Source organism: Scyliorhinus torazame, chromosome 13, assembly GCF_047496885.1.
Source record: "Scyliorhinus torazame isolate Kashiwa2021f chromosome 13, sScyTor2.1, whole genome shotgun sequence".
Taxonomy (NCBI): domain Eukaryota; kingdom Metazoa; phylum Chordata; class Chondrichthyes; order Carcharhiniformes; family Scyliorhinidae; genus Scyliorhinus; species Scyliorhinus torazame.
In genome coordinates, this window is record NC_092719.1 from 63138023 (window position 1) to 63156432 (window position 18410).

Below are 18410 nucleotides of genomic sequence, written 5' to 3' on the forward strand. Positions count from 1 at the left end.
GGATTTCAAATAGTTAGCTGTGAAACTAACCCCAATGTTTATAAGCATCGAGATATGATTGACAGCTCTTAAAGCATATCAAAGCTAGTTAACTGCTGTCACTTCCTCTTCTTCTCTGCAGAAAACACTTAGCTGTCTTTGTGTGGAAGTTGTCAATCACAGCTTAGTAAAATTAATTTCACATAAATATGAATGAATGGCTTGAAGACCAAACATCTGTTGGGGTTTATACCCAGCTGATTGATTTTAACTTTCCAGGAATTGACAGGTGCTGCTTCCACTGCCTGAGCCAACAGATGTATTGCACAGGTGAGTTTTAAAGCAGTGATTTTTTTTTCACGGTCTTTGTCTGGATTGCTCTCTAACTTCCAGATAGGAGTCTCTCTTCTGGGGGGCTATCTGGTATGGATCTCTGTCATTGGGGATCTCTGGTGGGAGCCTCTCTTATGGGGAGCTTCCAGGCAGAGGTCTCTTATGGTGGGCTTCCAGGTGTGGGTTTCTGTAATGGGGAGGCCTCTGGTGGGTGGTCCCTACTGAGAGTCTCTGTAATTGGGGAGTCTCTGGGTCTCCCTTATGGTGGGGTGGGGGGGGATTCTGTGGAGGTCTCCGTAATTGGATGGTCTATGGTGGGGTCTCTCTTATGGGGGTCTCTGGTGGGGTGTTCCCCTTGTACTGTGGTGGTGGTCGGAGGGTGACCCCAAAAAATCCCATTTTGGGGGGTGAAATTGCATTACGGGGGGCCCATCCGCCAGACCTCGCTATCCGGCTGCCCATTCAAAATGGCGGCCCAATAGCAGGATTCATGAGGGAATCCCTTGCAATTCCTGCCATGCATAAATTTGTACTGCAAGGGATAGGGAATCGCTGATCCTGCGGCAGTGAGTATAAGTTCAAGACTGTGCCCGCAGTTAACACCTTTTCCTTTGAGAGTCCCCCCAATTAGGGCATTCCAGCTGGATCTCAGTTGCCAATATGCTGTTAGCATGATGTTGCTCAGTTTTGGAGCATCTCACCTTGGGTTACAAATTTCCAGGAAAGACCTTCTGGTATAGTTTGAGCAGGATGATGTTACTCTATATTCTGGTATTAAGCTTCAGCTTCAGATTTAGCGCATCAGGTTCTTGCTGATCTTATAGGATTTTCATAGACTTTACAGTGCAGAAGGAGGCCATTCGGCCCATCGAGTCTGCACCGGCTCTTGGAAAGAGCGCCCTACCCAAGGTCAACACCTCCACCCTATCCCCATAACCCAGTAACCCCACCCAACACTAAGGGCAATTTTGGACACTAAGGGCAATTTATCATGGCCAATCCACCTAACCTGCACATCTTTGGACTGTGGGAGGAAACCGGAGCACCCGGAGGAAACCCACGCACACACGGGGAGAACGTGCAGACTCCGCACAGACAGAGACCCAAGCCGGAATCAAACCTGGGACCCTGGAGCTGTGAAGCAATTGTGCGATCCACAATGATCTGAATGGTTGGGTGAATTTATTTTCTTTGGGAACGGTTGCATCCAGCCATTTTATGCAGTTGTATGGTTCCTGTGTCTATTGTGCCTTCCAACTCATTGGGCTGGATTCTCATTGGGAGGGTCCATGGTGTTTTACGAGAATCGGTGCAGAACCCTCACTGATTCCGTTACCGGTGAGGGGCTAGCACCGGCGCCATGTGAACACCAAAACAGTTGGAGAATCACTGGGTCCCGTGCTGCACATGCGCAGGGCTGACAAGCTGCAGCGTGCGTTCGCCTACATCCCACACACAAGCACCAGTCGCACTGGAAAAGATGGTGCCGGCCGTGCTGGACCGTGTATCCCCCCACCCTGACCCAAGCCCACCTCCTGGCCACCCTCGACCCCTTCCCCCAGCGCTGACAGAAGCCCCCTGGCCAGCGGCATGGATCCCGGCTGAGTGTGGCAGCACTGGACACTACCCGCACACCCTCTCTCTCTCTCCGCAGCCGGCACGCCAGGCTCCTATTCGCTGGGACCACACTGTTGCGAACTCAGCCCATCGGAGGCGGAACACCGCGGCTAATCACATACCAACGGGGTTGCAACTGGGGGGGGGGGAAGGGGGGAGGCAGAGCATCATGACCTGGTGTCAAACCGGCGCCTGCCCGATTCCGGCGTCGGGAGCCATTCTCCACCTATTCGCCGTTCCCAATTTCGGCGTGGGGCTATGGAGAATCCGCCCAGAGTTTTCATCCAGTGTGTGGAAATATTGGTCTCTCTTCCTTTTGATTCATCCTATTGCTCTGTCTCTGATGACTCATTTGCCATCTTCATTCTTTCTTCTGCAGATCTTTTCCCAGTGATTGGACTTTCCACAAGCTCTGTAGTTTGATCTGTGTGCAGATTTTCTTCGGTCCGTGAACTTGTGGCTGACCACAGCACTTGCAGATCTTTTTGTGATTGATGTGCATTCGCTTGTTGCCGTCTCACTGCGTCAACATTGCTCCTTTTCTCTTGAACTAACAGAAGCTGCTTGGGTAGTTAGGATTTTCATCTGCCTATTCGTGGCTTCATGTGCTCTGGCTGTGTCTATAGCCTGTGATATTATGAGCTTGCCCTTTCCAATAGAAACCTTTTGTACATCATGGTGTGAAGAACACCAAATGAACTGATCAATCACCCTTCCATCTGTTTCTTTGAATTTGCATTTTCTGGCTGCATTTTTCAAATTTAAGGAATTGTGAACAAGCTCATCTGGTCCCTGTCTCAGGCTCTGCATTTCAAGTCACTGGATCCAATGATTTTACTTTGGCTAGAGATGTTTGCTGAATTTTTCAAAACTTTTGTCTGGGATTTTAGTGTCATCATAGAATCATAGAATTTACAGTGCAGAAGGAGGCCATTTGGCCCATCGAGTCTGCACTGGCTCTTGGAAAGAGCATGCCACTTCATCCCACACCTCCACCCTATCCCCGTAAACCAGCAACCCCACCTAACCTAAGGGCAATTTAACATGGCAAATCCACCTAACTTGCACATCTTTGGACTATGGGAGGAAACCGGAGCACCCGGAGGAAACCCACTCACCTCCCAACGATTAACAAATTTGGCCCTTTCTCTCCTGCTCACAAAACGATATCACTGACCCTTTCTTCTTCACTGGTGCATTTTAGAAATCTGTGGCAGCATGAATTTCATTGTCACATGATTTCACTCAGTTTCTCTCTCTGGAACTAATTTGGGTTGACTTTTCTCCAGCTGATTCAACATTAAATCCTTTTAAAATGTTTGACTCTTACGCCCAGACACCTCCTGCCACCATGTTAGATCTTCTGGTTTATATGCGTTTGAGGCAAGACTTTTTGACTCAAATTGCTGGAACTTCATTGGGTGGATTTTGTTTACAGCTCTGCATGTGGCTGCTGGACTGACACATTGATGCACAGCACCTGACTGCAGTACTGCAATAAATGTGGCGCACAGGATCTGCATAACAATTAGCTCCTAGCTCTGTGTGAAAAATGGAACAATATAATAGCTTGTACATCCTGTTTCTATTTTCACAGTTGCTGCCAGATCTGTTGAATGTTTCTGACATTTTCTATTTTTAATATGGATTTTACTAAATGATGGAAGAAGCTCAAGAGGCCATATGGCCTTTTCCTGCTCCTTTTCTTACGTTCTTCTATTATTACAAACGTCGACAGGAAGTGAAGGAAGGGCAACTACAGTGCTGGGCTCTAGGTGATAAAATAATCCATGAGAGATACAAGTAAACTCAACCATACTTCACCATTCAATAACAAGCCCACATTGGGCTGGACAAACAAGGCAAGGGAATACATGATGAACGGCAGGACCCTGGGAAGCACTGACAATCAGAGGCTTGGTATGCATGTACACTGGTCCCTTAAGGTAGCAGAGCAGGTGGATAAAGTGCTTAAGAAGGCAGATGGTGTACTTGCCTTTATTAGCTGAGGCATAGAGTTTAAGAGCGGGGGAGGTTACGCTGGAACTGTATAAAATGTTGGTTGGGCCACAGCTAGAGAAATGTGTGCAGTTCTGGAATGACACGATAGGAGGGTCGTGGTAGCGCTAGAAAGGGTGCAGAGGAGATTTGTCAGGATGTTCCCTGTGCTGGAGAGTTTTAGTTAGGGAGGGAAATTGGATAGGCTGGGGTTGTTTTCCTTGGAGCAGAGGAGATTGATGGGGGACATGATTGAGATGTCTAAAACTATGAGTGGCATAGATAGAGCAGACAGGAAGAAACTTTGGTGGAGGGACCAGTGAACAGGGGGCATAGATTTAAGGTAAGTGGCAGGAGGGGATGTGAGGAAAAACCAGAGGGTTGTGGGAGTCTGGAACTCACTGCCTGAAAGAGACCCTCATAATATTGAAGGAGATATGCACTTGCTATGGGTCAAGTGCTGAAAAATGGAATTAGAATAGTTAGGTGGCTGTTTTTGAGAGCAGAATGGTCGGAGAGCGTTTCCTGAGTTGTAGACCTCTCTTACCCTATGGCTCTATTTTTTAATTTTTCTCGATTATTGATTATCACATTGTGCTTTTTCCAACTCACAAATGGAAACCAGAAAAAAATACATATTCCCGTTCAAATTGAATACATTTAATGATGATGTAATGCATACATAAATAAGCAAATAGCTCTTTTGTATTCCCTCAGTGCCTGTCTTTTGGCTCCTACAAGGTGCTTCTCCAATGACTGCAGCATGGATGGCAGAAAGCTGCTCGTCTTCAGTTGAAAAGACTGCAGGTGGATTTGGAAGGCTATGGGCCTAGGCACCCAGTTTCAGACTGCACCTTCTGGCTGGCTGGCAGGCCATTGGCAATGTTGAGAATGCATTGGCAATGCAAGACCATTGGCAATGTTGAGAATGAGAATCATACTCAAGCCTGTGATAAACAATATTTCAGGAGCAATTTTAATTCTTTCCACCCCAGTAGAAGTTAAGCAGAAATTTGTAATTGTCTGTGGTTCTTGCCCACTGAGATCCTTCTCCTTGCCCAAATGGCCCCCATTTTAACTTGCACTTCTGAGTAGGGTCCATCTTTAAATAGGCATGTCAGGCCCCAAGGACATCAGCGAAGCCAGAATGTTATTTTGACCAGAGATCTGTGTCATTTCCACCAAGCTGACCTAACGGGTCTTTATAACCTATCTTGAATCAGTAAGCGTAACCCTAGGCCACCCACTGATCACAAGGTCCTTCCAAACCCTCAACCTACAACTTACTGGAGTGCTAATATCCATTCCTTCAGTTCCTGGATGAGGCCTCCTGCCACCCAAGCCTTACCTGTTGACCAGGTGCTGCTTCCCCTCAGCTCTGCAGCTGAGGCCCCAGACCTCATGATGGTGAGGCCAGGAAGGCTTTCTGCCTCACTTGTTGTGTTAACTGAAGTTAAAATTGGGCTCTTGAGTTTGATTTCTGTCTCATTGTGTAATGTTGGTGGCAAGTTGAACAGACAATTCCCGAGAGGAGCCTTTTCTATTTTTAAAATACATGTTGGTCAGATAATAAAATACGTAATGCATTATTCTTCTGATGACATCAATAATAAAGGTAATTAATTAAAAAAGATGGCTGATGCTTCCACCTCTGCAGCTGCAAGAGGAGGCCCACCCTCAATCCCAACCATTGTGGAGTGCACCACGATCAAATGGATGAAACTCCGATGTGATAGATATCACTTGTGTTATGATCTCTGTGAGTGAACACTTGGGATTTAGCTCAGCCTAGGGCACAGGACATCACACTCATTACAACACTGTGGCTAGAAGTGCAGTTTCTCTCTTATGGCATAGGTATCTCATACACATTTGTACACTTGCCCGTGCAGTCATATATTTTCCATGCAGCCACCCACAACCATACCATCCACACACTCATAACCCACCCACATTCTCGTACACTGTCCATATATATTAGTACACTCATACACCACCAGCACACTCAGATATCCGCCACATATCTAGTCACAGAGTCATTTCCTGGATGGTCATTTTCCACCCACTCAGCCATACCCACAAACAGCCAGAAGTCCCTTAGTCACATACCCACACATCCAGATAGCTGCCCACATGTAAATGCAATATTGACACAACCAGATGTACCCTGTTTTATTGATGAATATCCATTTTCCAAATTAGGCAGCAGAAGACATTCTTATGATACACAACCTTTTTTTTGTGATATTGTGTTCAAACACTGGTTTATACTCTTCTTTTCCTCTCCCTGTCCAGGAGGCAACCACAGCTGGAGAAAAGCCCAACTGTTAAGTACAAGCTTCAATGAGCATCAGCTGAAGTAAGACTCGGTTTACTCTTAAAGGTACCCGCAATCTGTTATGTTCTTTGTTTTACCGCAAAGAGAAAGAATTGAGGTGGCACATGTCGAGTTTGTATAACACAGTGCAAGGGGTTTATTTACAAGATGTTGCTCAAACAGGGCACACGGCTGAACTCCATTGGCACAGGTGGCACTATGGTGCAGTGGTTAGCACTGCTGTCTCACAGCACCACAGACCTGGGTTCAATTCCGGCCTTGGGTCACTGTCTGTGTGGAGTTTGTACGTTCTCCCTGTGTCTGCGTGGGTTTCCTTTGGGTGCTCTAGTTTCCTCCCACAGTCAAAAGATGTGCGGGTTATGTGGATTGGCTGTGCTAAATTGCCCATTAGTGTTCACGGATGTGTAGGTTAGGTTATGGGATTGGGGTAGGATGGAGTGGACGGGGGCGTGGACATGGATAGAGTGCTGCTTCGAATGGTCAGTGCAGACTCGATGGGTCGAATGGCCTTCTTCTGCACTGTAGGGATTCTGCGATAGAAAAGCCCGCAAAAAGTTCCAAAGACATAATTGCGTAACACGTGACATTACACCAGCCAATGATGTTACTCTGATAGATAACACATTCCTAACATTGTCACACCCAGCATACTCAGATGTATCAACTGCCCTAACCATACATCTCAATGTCCCACTCATTTATGCTATCTTGTGACACTGGTTAAAGCACATTAATATTTGAAGTCCTATGACCCCAAAGTTCTTCTTCTGAAACCCACCCGTAAACAGGTATTACTGGTGATACATATGTTGCTGGAATTACCCCACCCTAAATCCATGATGGCATTTATCAATTTTGAAGGATGTCTATCAAATATCAACCTATTATCTCAAGGCATATCGATTTGAACACAGTTTGCTCATTTCATCAATACGCTTAACTTAGTTTGGAAGATATTTCAAGATGGATGCCTTCTGAGTCATCTGCTATTTTCCATGATGAAAGCAATGAGAGTGTTTGCCCTGGTGAAAAATACCTGTGCACACTGATTGATTGATGTTAACGTTAATAATAATTAATTTATATTAATGTTCCTTCCATTAACTTGGAAGTAGCCAAGTAAAGGTCTATAGTACACAAAGAGACCACTGCAAGTGTGCTGGGGGATAGAGCTTATCTCATTTCACCATTTCATAGCTCTGTATCTTACACTGGTTCAAATATATGGTTAATTTCCCTTAAAAAGTGCAATAATATCCGCCTCATTTACGATCTGTAGAAAGGAACCAGTGCTCCAACAACACGTTGTACAGAGATTTCTTCTAACTGAATATAAAGGTTCAATAAGATGATGGTCTTCTATCCATTGCTTGCCATTTTAACAAGAGACCCTGCTCCCATGCCCACATGTCTGTCCTTGGCTTGCTGCAATGTTCCAGTGAAGCTCAACGCAAACTGGAAGAAGAACATCTCATGCATCCGGTCTCAGCATCAAATTCAACAACTTCAGATGATTAGCTGTACCCCACCTCGACCCATTTGTTTTCATCCCATTTCATTTTAACTGTCTTTTACCATTTCTTGTCTTCCTTAATATATATTTAACCCCCCCCCCATATTATCCGCCTTTCCTTACCCTTTCTCCTCTTTGCTTCCCCCCCCCCCCCCACACACACACACACATACACATCTTCAGTTCATCCTCTGATGTTAGTTTCTCTGCTGTTTGGCCTTTCACATCTTTTGTTCTCTCTGGGGACTGCCATTAGCATTCTTTCCCTTCGGTTTCTGTGGCCATTAGCACTCGGTTGCCCTCGGTTTCTGTGGCTATGACTCATCTTTCATTCTCACTCCACAGTATAAATATTTCCCACTTTCTCTATCTGTTAGCTTTGACAAAGAGTCATCGGACTCGAAACGTTAGCTCTTTTCTCTCCCTACAGATGCTGCCAGACCTGCTGAGATTTTCCAGCATTTTCTCTTTCGTTTCAGATTCCAGCATCCGCAGTAATTTGCTTTTATTAAGATGAAGGTCTTCACTGCCAATGGCAATGCTGTATATCCGTAGAGGTTGTCTGCAGGCCGAATACCAAAAGGGAACATCACCTGATGAAGGAGCTGCGCTCCGAAAGCTAGTGATTCGAAACAAACATGTTGGACTTTAACCTGGTGTTATAAGACTTCTTATGTGCCCACCCCAGTCCAATGCCGGCATCTCCACATCATGTTAACTCTTACTTCATCCCTCCTCGCCCTCCAGAAATCCAGATAGAAATGATTAGCCGTCAACATTCCCATATTCTAATTTTAGACAGTATCAATCAAAGATCTTGCAAGCAGAACTGAAACAAAAACCTCAGAGATCTAGCTAATGAAAGTGAAGCTAAACTGACACAATCGGAAGTGCACCTCTTCACCCGTTAATAAATTGAAGGAGTCCACGCCACTCTGCAGTCTACCACTAGGAAGCCGTCTCCAGGCGGTACTTACGCTCAGTAAGGCTGCCATCTGCAAGATTCCGGCGACATTCCCAATTTTCTCCCCCAAGTGGGCACTTAATTGCCACTAATTCACTATCTGCCACTGCTGTGTGGGTAGCTGATACCTATCTTATCACCCCCCCCCCCCGCCCCTCAGGCAAGACAGCTTGAAGGTAGGCATGTGTTGGGTAGTTTGTAAGCCGTGCTACTTTGGCGGTTGATTTCCCACCCTGGTTATGGAGCTTGTTGGGGCTAAGTGCTGGGATAGAAAATTATTGTGATATCGCCCCAGCATATTGAGCAGCTGCCTCTCGGGATGCTCCAGCGATCATTCAAAGCGTTTCCTTTTTGCTTTAAGTGTGCAAGGTTGGACATGTTGAATTGATTGTCCTGTGGTGGATTAGCTGCTGGTGAATGTCTTAAAATTCAAAGATTTTCAACTTGCACATCATTGCGACTCTGACTGCTAGGGATGTGAAAACAGTCAGAGCAGCATTACTAGGTTTGCAAATGACGTTGGATATTGTTTGTTCGTTATTTGGAAATGTTAGCCTTGGTTTGGGCAGATATAGCCTGTATAGAATTTACAGTGCAGAAGGAGGCCATTCGGCCCATCGCGTCTGCACTGGCCCTTACAAACAGCACCCCACTGAAGCCCACGTATCTACCCCATCCCCACTTAACATTTTTTGGACACTAAGGGAATTTAGCATGGCCAATCCACCTAACCCGCACATCTTTGGACTGTGGGAGGAAACCGAAGCACCCGGAGGAAACCCACGCAGACACGGGGAGAACGTGCAGACTCCGCACAGACTGTGTCCCAGCCGGTAATCAAACCTGGGAACCGAGAGCTGTGAAGCAGCTGGGCTAACCACTATGCTACCGTGCTGTATAACCTGGCCACTCTACACACTACTGTATTCTGGATGTGATGGGTGAACGCATGTAACGATGGAGTGGATCCTCAAGGATTCCCTTTGCTGGGGATCCATTATGACTCTCGGGGAAAATCGCCAGATATTCTAAAGAGTCTCCATTTTCAATGCCAATGCCCACCTTTGCAAATGGTGGGTAAGTTGAAATAAATGTCAAAAAATTGGTGCACATTTACCGCAAACCATGTTCCCATAGGTCAAGCCTAAACAAATCTTACTCTATTACAGGAGCACTGCCATGCCCAAATGTGTCTGACAATAGAATAGATATTTGGATATTTGAATAATTCTGCATGGCCATCAGTATCCAAAGGATCTGTCTGCAGTTGACAAGCAAACAATTGCAAGCATTTCACAGAATCACAGTATCTTCACAGTCCCATTGAGTCTGCACTGGCTCTCTGAAAAAGCATTCTACCTAGTCTCACTCCCCAGCCTTATCCCCGTTACCTTACACATTCTTTCTTTTCAGATAGCAATAAAATTCCCTTTTGAATACCTCAGTTGATAGTTAGCCAGTGTGGTTCAGGAAATGAATTTTATCCAGTGACACAGAGAGATATTTTTGCAGTTCCAGATGGCCCTGCTAAAGACTTTTTTCAGCAAAGGGATGAATATCTGGTACTTTTCGACATCTGGACTGGTCATCACTGAGATGGGAAACATAGTACCATTGTATGATTCTGTAACGGATTGTGAGTGGTACAGAATTTGTTTTTCGAATTCAGTGACTCAACAACCGAGCAACAGAATTGCAATTGTTTAAAATAATCAAGTGAAAATCTGAAAATAAGAACATTGTGAATGTTTTACGAAAAGTATGTCTGCAAACCTTTGGATGCGTATTTCCTGTCCAGCAACCTTGGGCGGGATTCTCCGGTCCCCCAGCCGGTGTTTCTCGGCAGCGTCATTCGCTGGCAGTGGAATTCGATATTTCCGCTTCTTGACAATGGGATTTCCCATTGAAGCCTCCCGATGCCGACCGGAAACCCGTGGGCGGGTATACCCTGCTGGCGGAATAGAGAATTCCAACAGCTGGAGAAGTCCAGCCATTATTTCCCATTGCCACAATGTTTTGTCAAATGTTTGCGTCAACAATCGTTTACCATTGTATGCCAGTGAGGGAGAGAGAAAACAGGTGAGTACAGGCCGGTTAGTTTGACATCAGTTGTTGAAAAATTACTGTCGGCTGATGTTAAGGAAGTTTAACAGTGTACTTAGAAAATAATACAATAGTGTGATCAAACAAAGTCGACATTGTTTTCTCAAAGGGAAATAGTACTTGGCAATTAGAGTTGAGGATATGGCTAGTAGGTTAGATAAAGATGGATATAGTATGCTTAGATTGCCCAAAGACATTCAATAAGGTGCCGCATAAAAGGTTAACATGCAAGATAAGATCTCATGGAGTTCAGGGTAATATATTATAGCATTGATAGAGGACTAATTAATTGAGAGGAAGCAGAGTAGAGATAAAAGGAGCATTTTCAAGTGACCAGATTATGATTAATGAAGTGCGTCAAAGATCAGTGCTGGGGCCTCAAATATTTACAATCTATATCAAACAGAGAGCAATTAATCCAAGTTTAATCACTGGATCCCTAGAAACAGATGAACGGGTGAATTGGGTGCGATAGAGTTGTGGGAGGGAACTGGAGGAGTGTGGGGGGACGTAGAGTAAGAGGTTTGGCGGCAAAGACAGTGGAGGATTTTAGCTCCACCCCTCCACGCCCTTTCTGATGCTGGGTTCCTCAATGGGGCACTGAGTGCTTGTAAACAAGCCCCTGCACCCCTATCCGACTCATGAGGCTGCAACTTTGGAAGCCACAGAAGACCCGTATGTGTCCTGTTAAATCCATGAGTGACCACTAAATTCTGGTGGGTTCAGGAATAATTGCCTTTAAGTTGCTCAATAACGATCCTGATTGGAATTCTGCTATCAGCACGTAGAATTCCTGAGTGGGGCCCTTCCACACCATCAGACATAATTGGAGATAGTTTTCCCAATGCCTGGCATTGGACTCAGGTATTCTTGCCCGATTCTCCCGCTCCCAGCCACATGGTGGGCTCAATTAAATTCTACCCGTCCTGTATATTCTTGTATGTGGCTGTAAGGAACTTGCATTTGTCATTGTATACATAAAAAGAAGCACCAATCATTTGAATTTTAAAGGTGAGGTGTGTGGGTTCCAGTTAACTCAAACAGGGCAGAACTTGCTCCCCATAGATTAATCTATTATTACTCCTCACTCTTAAATTGAAATTTTTTAATAGCCCAATTTCTTATTAAAGTTACAATAGTAATCCATTTTCTGAAAAAAAACCAATAGGATAGCCAAATGGACAGCATGGTAGCATTGTGGATAGCACAATTGCTTCACAGCTCCAGGGTCTCAGGTTCGATTCCGGCTTGGGTCACTGTCTGCGCGGAGTCTGCACATCCTCCCCGTGTGTGCGTGGGTTTCCTCCGGTGCTCCGGTTTCCTCCCACAGTCCAAAGATGTGCAGGTTAGGTGGATTGGCCATGATAAATTGCCCTTATAGTGTCCAAAATTGCCCTTAGTGTTGGGTGGGGTTACTGGGTTATGGGGATAGGGTGGAGGTGTTGACCTTGAGTAGGGTGCTCTTTCCAAGAGCAGGTGCAGACTCGATGGGCCGAATGGCCTCCTTCTGCACTGTAAATTCTATGAAAAAAAAAGGATAGATTTCATGTATGCACATTCCAGGCAGGGAGCCTCCCCAGATGGGTGTGCATACAAAGAAATGACAGCTGCGCTCACCACAGTGTTTTGGTAGCAGTTTTCTCATAAGCGCACCCACCAGGCAGGGATCCCCACCAGGACTTTCTATTTATAAACTTGTTCTTTATTCTTTCATGTCAGCTCATTGTGATAAATAATGCAAGCTGCAACATGCTGTAAATTGTTCATGCAGATAGGCTATTATAAAATCTGCAATGTCCAATGTCAGACTCACAAGAACCTCACTTTATCTGTGGCTGCATGCTATTAGATTTCTTTCTGTAGCACACTCAGGGTCCAAAGCATGCAGCTGTGTTTGGCTGTCCTTGACTATTGGCCATTGCATTGATCTGAGCAATTAGTGTTTGCAGCCTTAGATGATCACAAGTTGTAAATTGTTCCATGAAGAAAATATATTTCAAAGTCACAATAGATTGAAGTAGGACAAGGTGAATGATCTGCCCAGACAGGGATGACCCACTGGATGGTATTTTATGTCTTCCCCCATGGTGAGTTTGGAGGTGGGTGGGTATGTAATTGGGCAAGTTGGTGGCATGAGTGGAGATGGCCACCTTCATGCATCCACCTCAATTAAGTCCATGGTGGCAAGGCAGTTAACACCCACTTAAGGGCCTCATGTTTCCGCCGTTGGCCCTGCTGCCTCATGGCTCCGAAGTCCCAGGTTCGATCCCGGCTCTGGGTCACTGTCTGTGTGGACTTTGCACATTCTCTCCGTGTTTGCGTGGGTTTCGCCCCCACAACCCAAAGATGTGCAAGGTAGGTGGATTGAGCGCACTAAATTGCCCCTTAATTGGAAAAAAAATTAATTGGGTACACTAAATTTATTTTTAAAAACATGTTTCCGCCGCTGGTATTAAACCAGTGGTGGGTGGGCCTGTTGCCATGTGGAGAATACGATATGCAAACCTGTGTGCATTCTTTATGCGGGTCTTGGCTTTTCAGCTGGCAGCAATGACTCCCTTTGCCTCTGTTAAATTACACCCCCCTACCCACCCATGCTGGTGAGGCGAATGGGGAAGAAGAGGGCAGCTATGCAGGTGCAGCATACTGCTCATGAAACTGGCAGCTAATCAGTGTCCAATGGATCTGTCTGCAGTTGACAAGCAAACAATTGCAAGCATTTCACAGAATCACAGAACCTTCACAGTCCCACCGAGTCTGCACTGGCTCTCTGAAAAAGCATTCTACCTAGTCCCACTCCCCAGCCTTATCCCTGTTACCTGACACATTCTTTCTTTTCAGATAGCAATAAAATTCCCTTTTGAATACCTCAATTGAACCTGCCTCTACCACCCGCTCAGGAAGTCCAATCCAGACCCCAACCACTCTTTGGGTGAAAGTTTTATTTCCTCACATCACTTCTACTCCTTTTGTTATTATCTTGAATCTGTGTCCCCACGTTCTTGATGTACTCTTGAGAGGGAAACGTTTCTCACTATTGGCCCTGTCTATGCCCCTCTACCAAGTCTTCTCGCAGCCTTCTTTACTCCAAAGAAAACAACTTCTCCAACCTTTCCAATCTACCCTCATAGCTACAGTTGTTTATCCCTGGAATCTTTTTTGTGAATATCCTTTTCAGTGCCTTCACATCCTTATTCAAGTATGGCGCCGAGAATTGGATGCAGTATTCCAGGTGAAGCCTAACTAGTGTCTTATACAAGTTCAACATGACCCCGTTGCTCTTGTACTCAATCTCCCAATTAATATAACCTAGAATACGATATGCTTTATTAACTGCTCTCTCATCATGACCTGCCACCTTCACTGACTTATGTACATATACACTGAGTTCCCTCTGTTCCTGCACCTCCTTGAGAGTTTCTCTCTTTATTTTACACTGTCTCTCCACATTCTTCCTGCCAAAATTAATTACCTTACATTTCTCTGCATTGAACAACATCTCCCATATGCACCAATCTATCTCTCCTTTTGAAGTTTAAGACCATAAGACAAAGGAGCAGAAGTAAGGCCATTCGGCCCATCGAGTCCACTCCACCATTCAATCATGGCTGATTTCAACTCCATTTACCCGCTCTCTCTCCATAGCCCTTAATTCCTCGAGAAATCAAGAATTTATCAACTTCTATTTTAAAGACACTCAACGTCCCGGCCTCCACCGTCCTCTGTGGCAATGAATTCCACAGACCCACCACTCTCTGGCTGAAGACATTTCTCCTCATCTCTGTTCTAAAGTGACTCCCTTTTATTCTAAGGCTGTGCCCCCGGGTCCTAGTCTCCCCTGCTAATGGAAACAACTTCCCTACGTCCACCCTATCTAAGCCATTCATTATCTTGTAAGTTTCTATTAGTTCTCCCCTCAACCTTCTAAACTCCAATGAATATAATCCCAGGATCCTCAGACGTTTAACGACTCATCACATGTTGACAACACTTCCAATCTTCGTATCATCTGCAAATGTTGAAATCATGCCCTGCACACCACAGCCTAGGTCATTAATATATATCAGGAAGCACAAGGGACCCAACCACTGACCACTGGGGAGCTACATTGCAAACCTTCCTCCATTCTGAAAGACAACAATTGATCACTACTCTGTTTCCTGTCACTCGGCTAATTTCTTATCTAAATTGGATTGGATTGGATTGGATTGGATTTGGATTTGTTTATTGTCACGTGTACTGAGGTACAGTGAAAAGTATTTTTCTGCGAGCAGCTCAACAGATCATTAAGTACATAAGAAGAAAAGGGAATAAAAGAAAATACATTATAGGGCAACACAACATATACAATGTAACTACATAAGCACTGGCATCGGATGAAGCATACAGGGTGTAGTGTTAATGAGGTCAGTCCATAAGAGGGTCATTTAGGAGTCTGGTGACAGTGGGGAAGAAGCTGTTTTTGACTCTGTTCGTGCGTGTTCTCAGACTTCTGTATCTCCTGCCCGATGGAAGAAGTTGGAAGAGTGAGGAAGCCGGGTGGGAGGGATCTTTGATTATGCTGCCCGTTTTCCCCAGGCAGCGGGAGGTGTAGATGGAGTCAATGGATGGGAGGCAGGTTCGTGTGATGGACTGGGCGGTGTTCACAACTCTCTGAAGCGTCTTGCGGTCCTGGGCCGAGCAGTTGCCATACCAGGCTGTGATGCAGCCCGATAGGATGCTTTCTATGGTGCATCTGTAAAAGTTGGTACGGGTTAATGTGGACATGCCGAATTTCCTTAGTTTCCTGAGGAAGTATAGGCGCTGTTGTGCTTTCTTGGTGGTAGCGTCGACGTGGGTGGACCAGGACAGATTTTTGGAGATGTGCACCTCTAGGAATTTGAAACTGCTAACCATCTCCACCTCGGCCCCGTTGATGCTGACAGGCGTGTGTACAGTACTTTGCTTCCTGAAGTCAATTATCAGCTCTTTAGTTTTTCTGGCATTGAGGGAGAGATTGTTGTCGCCACACCACTCCACTAGGTTCTCTATCTCCCTCCTGTATTCGGACTTGTCGTTATTCGAGATCCGGTCCACTATGGTCGTATCGTCAGCAAACTTGTAGATGGAGTTGGAACCAAGTTTTGCCACGCAGTCGTGTATGTACAGGGAGTAGAGTAGGGGGCTAAGTACGCAGCCTTGTGGGGCGCCGGTGTTGAGGACTATTGTGGAGGAGGTGTTGTTCATTCTTACTGATTGTGGTCTGTTGGTCAGAAAATTGAGGATCCAGTTGCAGAGGGGGGAGCCAAGTCCTAGGTTTTGGAGCTTTGACGTAATGAGAAAGGAATCATTGGAAGTCTAGTTGTGCGAAACCCTTTGAGGATGAGCTATCTTAATATAATAGAATTTTTAATCAAGATGAAGAGTGACGTAGTTGATTCTGAGACGAGGGTCCTGAATCTAAATGAAAGAAACTATGATAGGTGCAGGTTAGCTATGATGGATTGGGAAACATTACTTAAAGGGATGCGTGGATAGCAATGGCAAACATTCGAGAAGTGCATGGGTGAACTGTGACAATTGTTTTTTCAGAAGTAAAACGGGAAAGGTGACCAATCCATGGCTTACAAGAGAGATTAGAGATAGTATTAGATCCAAGGAAGAGGTATACAAATTGGTCAAGAAAAACAATAGACCTGAGGATTGGGGGCAGTTTAAAATTTAACAAGGAGGACCAAGGGATTGATCAAGAAGGGGAGTATGAGAGTACACTTGCAGGGAACACAAAAACTAACTAACTAAAAGGTATGTGACGAGAAAGAGAAAAAGATTGATGAAGACAAATGTAGGCCCCTTTCAGTCAGAAACAGGAGAATTTATAATGGGGAACAAAGAAATGACTGACCAACTAAATACAAACTTTGGTTCTGTCTTCACAAAGTTAGACACAAATAGCATACCGGAAATGTTAGGGAACACAGGGTGTAGTGAGAGGGAGGAACGGAAGGAGATCAGTATTGGTAAAGAAATGCAGCAGAATTCTCTGTCAGCGGGATCCTTCGGTCCGTCGGCTGCTCACCCACACCAGTGGGTTTCCTGTGGCATGGGGTGGCCACAATGGGAAACCCTATTGGCCAGCTGTGGGAACGGAGAAGCCTGCTGTTGGCGGGGGCACGCCGCATGGGAAAATGTGGCTAGCGGACCGGAGAAACCCACCCATGGTTTGAGGGAAATTGATGGGTTTGAAGGCCGATAAATCCCCAGGGCCATTTAATCTACATCGCAGAGTACTCCAGGAAGTGGTTCTAGAAATAATGTATGCATTGGTTGTCACCTTCCAAGATTCTATAGACTCTGGAACCGTTCCTACAGATTGGAGGGTAGCTAATGTAAACCCACTATTTAAAAAGGGAAGTAGAGAGAAAACAGGGAATGATAAACCAGTAAGCCTGACATCGGTACTGGGAAAAACTCTATAATCCATTGTCAAGGATTTTATAGCAGAGCACTTGGAAAACAATGGCAGGATCGGACAGAGTCATCATAGATTTATGAAAGAGAAATCATGCTAGACAAATCTACTGGAATTCTTCAAGGCTGTAATTAGTAGAGTTGATGAAGGGGAGCCCGTGATGTGGTTTATTTGGACTTTCAGAAGGCCTTTCGCAAATCCCACATAAAAGATTAGTATGCAAAATGAAAGTGCATGGGATTAGGAGTAGTGCATTGAGATGGATAGAAAACTAGTTTACAGACAGGAAACAAAGAGTAGGAATAAATGTGTCTTTTCCCAAATGGCAGGTAGTCACTATTGGGGTACTGCGGGAATCGGTTTTGGGTCCCCAGTTATTCACAATATATATTAATGATTTAGATGAGGGAACAAAATTTAATATCTCCAAATTTGCAGATGACACAAAGCTGGGTGGGAGGATGGCTGCGAAGAGAATGCAGAGATCCTTCAGAATGATTTGGACAAGTTGAGTGAGTGGGCAAATGAATGGCAGGTGCAGTATATTTGGGATAAATGTGAGGTTTGGTAGTAAAAATGGGAAGGCAAATTATTATTTGAATGGACATAAGTTAGGAGAGGGTAATGTGCAGAGACCCAGGTGTCTTCATATACCAGTCATTGATGGTAAACATGCAGATGTAGCAGGCGATAAAGAAAGCAAGTGATGTGATGGCCTTCATAGCGAAAGGACGCAAGTACAAGAGCAGGGAGGTCTTGTTGCAATTATCCAGGGCTTTGGTGAGACCATATCTGAAATATTGTGTGCAGTTTTGGTCTCCTTATCCGAGGAAGGGTGTTCTTGCTATAGATGGAGTGCAGAGAAAGTTTACCAGACTCATTCCCAGGATGGTAGAATTGATGTATGAGGAGAGATTGAATCGGTTAGGATTGTATTCGCTGGGGTGCAGAAGAATGCGGGGGAATTATCTTAGAAACCTATAAAGCCCTAACAGGACTAGACAGGGGCAGCTTAAAAATCTGGCCTGAAAGAAAAGGCTGTTTTTACATGTGGCTGGAGTAACCTTTGTAGATTTGCATCAACAATTACTATTGGGTCACTGGAAGAGTACAG

The 18410-nt window shown here is 45.1% G+C and overlaps 1 protein-coding gene across 8 annotated transcripts in view; it reads left to right on the forward strand.

The window, feature by feature from the left end:
* LOC140388067 (potassium voltage-gated channel subfamily A member 1-like) overlaps positions 1–18410 on the forward strand; it is a 305257-nt gene that overhangs the window by 194362 nt on the left and 92485 nt on the right. For 5 of the 8 annotated variants that reach the window (XR_011934077.1, XM_072471667.1, XM_072471670.1 and 2 more), the window contains one exon: positions 6223–6310. The gene's annotated coding sequence lies outside the window, so the exon portion shown is untranslated. The remainder of the gene's footprint in view (positions 1–6222; positions 6311–18410) is intronic. The other 3 variants (XM_072471668.1, XM_072471671.1, XM_072471673.1) reach the window with 1 other exon arrangement.